Below are 6052 nucleotides of genomic sequence, written 5' to 3'. Positions count from 1 at the left end.
CTTCATCAATATGGTGGATAAAGTAAGTGTTTCAAAAGTGAACCTTCCTTACTTGCTGTCATCTGCAGGGTGCCTAGCTGGGATTTTGCCATCCAGGCTTATAGATAAATTCTTGCTTAGTTATTTTCATATTGAGTGCTCACTCATGTTATGTAATTAGAGTATTTTCACTATCTTTTCCTCCACAGATTTTTTTACCCCTGTAATTATTGAATCAGCTTCTGTGTAAGATTCATTTTTCCCCTTCTTACCAATATGCAAAATATATATGTAGGAAAAAAGTGGTTGGACTTTGGAGAAGCAGGGTGGTTTCATTTTGGAAAGACAACTGGACTTGGAATCAAAATACTTGGGTTTGAATTCTTCCTCTGCCACTTATTAACTAGCTCTCCTTAACCAAGGGAAATGGCATGGCAGAGCTCTGATTCTGACTCAGTTCTGGACTGAGTTCAGATTTTACCTCTACCATTTCCTATGATTGCTTCTCGGCCTTTTGGCTAAGATCAAGTGTAGTATCTACCATTTCCTATGGTAGGGCAAGACATCTCATGTCTGTGAGCCTCATCTATAAAATGAAGAGGTTGACCTCTATGGCTTCTGAGATCTTGTTCAGCTCTAAAGCTATGATTTGATGGTCCCAAATTACTTAATCAGTCTTCTCATTTAAGTAGTGATCTCTGTATCTTGGTTTCTTTCTTTATAAAAAAAAGAAAATCATGATAATACTTGCCCTAACTTAAAGGCTGAGGGGAGATAAAATAGTGTAGTTCATGAGTTCTTACCTCGGGGTCCATGATTTTTAAAAAATTGACAATTTTATTTCAAAATAATTGCTTTCAATTCTGAGGGACTTATGAGAAAGAACACTATCCACATTCAGAGGAAGAACTGTGGAAGTAGATACACAGAAGAAAAACAACTGCTTGAACACATGGGTTGATTGGGATATGATTGGGGATGTAGACACTAAATGATAGCTCTAGTCCAACTATCAATAATATGGAAATAGGTCTTGACCAATGATACATGTAAAACCCAGTGGAATTGTTAGTCAGTTACAGAGGGAGGGGAGGAGGGGTGGGGTTGGAGGGGAGGGAAAGAACTTGAATTCATGTAACCATGGGAAAATATTCTAAATTAATTAATTAAATGATTTTTTTCAATTAAAAAAAGACTAAAAAAACAAAAAACAAAAATAATTATTTTCTTTTATGATGCTATGAATTTTATTTCATAAATTTAAAACATTCTGAGAGGTTTTCTATAAGCTTCATAGAAATACCAAAGGGATACACAAAAATTAAGACAAAGAACCCCTGTTGTAGTAGGAAGAGTTCTATCCTTATAATTAGGTAGACCTGCTTTGAATTCAGTTTTTGACAGTTACTAGCTGTGTAACCTTGGGAAAGTCCCTTAACTTTTTTTTAACTCTTACCTGATATCTAAGAATCTATATTATATATTGGTTCCAAGGCAGAAGAGAGGTAAGGGTTAGACAATTGGGGTTAAGTGACTTGCTCACAGTCACATAGCTAGAAAATATCTGAGGTCAGATTTGAACCTGAGCCTTCCCATTTCCAGGCCTGGTTCTTTATCCACTGAGCCATAGAGTTGTCCTGGAAAATTGGTTAACTTCTTTGAACCTCATTATCCACCTCATTAAAAAGGGCATAATATCAATAATATAGAAATAGGCCTTGATCAATGACATATGTAAAACCCAGTGGAATTGCGCATTGACTATGGGAGGGTGTTAGAGGAGGGGAGGGAAAGAACATTATTCTTGTAACCATGGAAACATTTTCTTAATTAATCAATTAAATAAAAAAAAATTTTAAAGGGTATAATAATGGTTTCCACCATCTAGTGTTAAAAGAATTCAATGAAACTTTAAATACAAAACATCTGATATATATATATATAACATATATAAATATGTATTTGTGTATGTATGTGTGTATACATATAGATCTTATACATAGACATATATGCATCTTTGCATCCGTGTACATATATATATATATATATTTAGTATATATTCATATACATCATACACCTTAGAGTTACCCAGGTCCCAGGATCTAGTACTAAGAAGTGAGTTTGCTAGTCCAGAATTACATTGTGAGTCCATAACTGAGGGAGGACTAGAACCCAAGATTTCCTGGCTTTGAGGCTGGCTCTATATCCACTATACCACACTGGCTCTCAAAACCTTAATGTATTAATATACAAGTTATCTATTATGAAAAGTGCTCTGGAAATCTAAAAGCACTCTGTAAATTGCAACTCTCAGCTCTTTGGGAAATGCTCTGTAAAGGTGCCATGATTGCTGTTGTGAATATTGTACCACACTGTATCACACAAATACCTCTAACCCTGAGGCTTAGATATTTTTACATCTGTGGGTCAGTACAAAGTTAATGCATAGATTGGAGTGACCTCCATCTTGCCCTGACCTGATTTATCCTGCTAGTTGGTGGCATGCTTGCAGTTCCAGGTAAAGATGACACTGCATCTCCTGTAGGCTATATTGATCTAGAATTGGAGCAGAAACATCTCATTGAAATGATTGGAAAGGCATTATGCATAGCCTTTTCCCTTCCTATATTTGTTTGAAAACATAAGTGAAAGAGATTTGAATTTGGGATTTAGGATGTATAGTTGTAACTTATATATTTCCCAATCATTAGATATTTGATCTGGAGCTTCATTGGTTTTGAGGATTTATGGCAGCTAAGTGGTGTCTTGGATAGAGTTGGATTGGGAGTCAATAAGATCTGAGTTTGAATCCTCCCTCCAGGGTTCACTGATTCTGTGACTTTGGGTGAATCATTTAAATGTTCTCAGCCTCAATTTTCCCATATCTAAAATGGGGTAATAATAGCATCTGCTTCCCAGAATTATGGGGAAGGCTAAGATAATATCAGTAAATGGTATGATTCATAATTATAAAGTCATCGCCCTTCTCCCCAACACCACAACCATCTTCAGGGAATGATGTTCTTGCACACTCTTGTGCTAGGAACTATGAACTATGCCTCTTGGTGTAGTCTTAATAGCCATTGTAATGTAGGGTGCTCTTTGTCTTGGTGTCTAATTAGAACTAAAGCACTTGGAGACTCACCCTAGTTATTATCACAGGATGTAGTGGGGGAGGTGGTGGTACTAGTCTAAAGTTATTATTCATTCAGTGATTTCCTGAAGAGTAACTTATAAATGGAGCACAATTAAATAAGGCAATCCAGGTTAGAAAATATAAGCAAAATTAAAAAAAAATGTTTAAATCAGGCATAAATTCTGATTCAGAGCAAGCTAAGGAATTGGTCTGGCTTAATACAAACTTCATTTTTAACAGGGACCCAACAAATGTTACCTTTTAAAAAACTCTGGCCAGATGTGAAGTGGAATTATTTTTCTGATTTTACCTGGGCTAAGTAGCATCACTTGCTTATTTTCTAGTTTAGAAATTGGCTTGGATCCTGAAGCTTCTAGCCAGCAACTAGGATACGAAAAGACTAAACTTGTTAGCACACTAACCAGTGTCAAATTCAAATCTCATAATGAAACGACTCAATTTTATTTTATTTGTTTGGATTATCAGATTATTTGGCAATGATTTATCATTATTGATTATCAGATTATTTATTATTATCAATTACTTGGCAATTTTTATTAGGAGGAACAAATTACAGGGCAGGAGGTAGTCCTGCTCTCTCAGGAGAATTATTTCTATTGAAGAAGAAAGGTGATCCTTAAAGTATCAAACAATTTAATCTTCCTACATTCTATGCCCCTGACACTGAGCAATTGAATTTATCCACAACTGCAAGTCATCTTCTTCAGCTTTGAGGAAATGTTGCATGGGCCACAAAATTCCCATATCTGTGGACACCCCACTCATGGTGGATGCCATGTAGCACATGAGAAAGAAGACCAAATTACTAGGTCCTATGACAAACAAGACAGAAGACTACAGGTTTCCTCTGATCCCTTTAACATCTTCAATATCTCCAGAACAGAAACCATGCATCAAATGTAAGTCAACTTCAACCATTTCTATGATCTAAGATATTTACGACCCTAAAGAAGGTTAAAAAACAACAACAAACAAACTACTGACATCTACTTTGAACTCATGAAGACCCCCCACCCCCAGGACCCATCATACCACATGCATTGAGGCTGTGCTAGCTGACCCAAAGGTGTGACTCATCACAGAATCACAACAAAACCCAACTCCACATCCCAGTCCTTCCTCCTTTTTTCCAGTGCCCTGGAGATATAGCTTCCAGACTAAAGAAGTGAGCATTGTCCTGGCAGGGTTCTGTGCTGCAAAAGATTTCTGTAGGAGAGCAAAGGAGTAGAGGAAAAGCATGAGGACACATTCCTATGCTTGAAATAGCACTCAACCACACATCCCATCTCTTAAAACATAGAATACTCAAACTCCAAAGGATAGAAATCACCTCTGATTATAAGGACACTAGTGTAGCAGTGCTTGGAACCAGTGGGCTAGAGAACTGAAAGGAATCCAGACAGGACACTTTGAGACAGAGACAGATAGACAGAGAGACAGACAGAGACAGAGACAGAGAGAGACAGAGACAGAGATAAAGAGAGACAGAGACAGAGAGAGAGACACACAGACAGACAGAGACAGAGTGACAGACAGAGACAGAGACAGAGATAGAAAGACAGAGAGACAGAGAGAAAGAGTGTTTGTGTGCGTTTGTTGGTTTGGGAGTGAAAGAACTGTGTTTCACTCCACTAAGCCTAAAGGAAAGAGCCCAGTATCCAGTTGGGGTCGGTTCTGTCACCCCAAAAGTTAGTTGGAGCAGAGATCTATGCTGGTGAATCTCAAATTGATTAGCAAGCAAGAAGGCTGAAATGCTTTGAGATAAGAGCCTCCAGGGCAACTACCAAGAGAGGGATGGGAGCCTGAAAGAGAGTAATAGGAAATATAAGAGGGCGAAAAAGACTGAAATTGCCAAAGTTCTCAGAAAGAAGAAAATTCAAAGATCTTGAACATAAAAGGATAAATCAATAGGGAAAACATTAACAGCAGAAATAAACATTTATGAATTGACTATAAAACAAAGGAAAATGAACCAACACTTGATGAGATGGAGGAACCTTTGAAGAGATTTGAAGAGAACATGGAACCAAAGCACACTATTGCTGAGTTGTTCAAAGAGCAATGAGACTCATCAGAGTAAAGTGTATGGTTTCCTTAGCAAAAATAATTGGCAGAAGAGAAAAACTTGAATTTACAATGACAAGTCTCAGTAAAGAAACAAAAGAGAGAACAATGAACCTTCAGTTAAAAAATAACAAGTTTTGCAAATGACCAAAAGAAAGACCCTCAAATACAAAGGAAAGGAAATCCAAATATCACAGGAGTATTGTGTACTCACCAGAATGTTTGAGAGGAAATGAAATAATGTGTTCTCAAGAGTAACAAAGTTCTACTTACAGCCCAGGGAAATTTTTTTTGTGTGTGTGGAACAATAATATTATAAAATGGGAGAGTACATGAAAGGTGTGAGGAGTAAGGGAATAGAAAGAACCATGTGATATACTAGTATCAATAGAAGGCTAGAGAGAAGGGAAGTTGACCCTGATGGTCTCTCAGGAAAAGAAGAACCTACCAGAAAAATGGATGAGAAATGGAGTGCTGTGTCTGAGGGAAAGAGGGAGGATATCTTGATCAAGATTGCACAATTTGGAAAAAAAAGTATAAAGTACAATAAGATTAGGAAGATAAATTGGATGCAGGAGGTCAAGTCCAATAGAGCTGCTTATATTTTATCTTATTAACAATAAGGAATTAGTTCGTTGAATAAGAGGTGACCTGTTCATATATGCACTTAAGGAAAATCATGGAGGCAGTTGAGTTGAAGTTAGATTTCAGAAGGCAGGAAGACAATTAAGACAACATTGTAGTAGTCCAGATAACATTTGATAAGGACCTGCACTAAGATGGTGACTGCATGAGTATAGGGAAGAGCTGCTTGTTCCACATTTATATTGTTTATACTTCAGAATGATTCTG

The 6052-nt window shown here is 37.0% G+C and overlaps 1 pseudogene; it reads left to right on the top strand.

The window, feature by feature from the left end:
• Positions 1–477: 477 nt before the first annotated feature.
• On the top strand, positions 478–630 carry LOC123243523 (annotated as a pseudogene).
• The last annotated feature ends 5422 nt before the right edge of the window (positions 631–6052 follow it).

This window comes from Gracilinanus agilis, chromosome 3 (genome assembly GCF_016433145.1).
Source record: "Gracilinanus agilis isolate LMUSP501 chromosome 3, AgileGrace, whole genome shotgun sequence".
Taxonomy (NCBI): Eukaryota; Metazoa; Chordata; class Mammalia; order Didelphimorphia; family Didelphidae; genus Gracilinanus; species Gracilinanus agilis.
The sequence above is the reverse complement of the archived record's forward strand: the minus strand, read 5'-3'. Positions and strand labels throughout refer to the sequence as shown.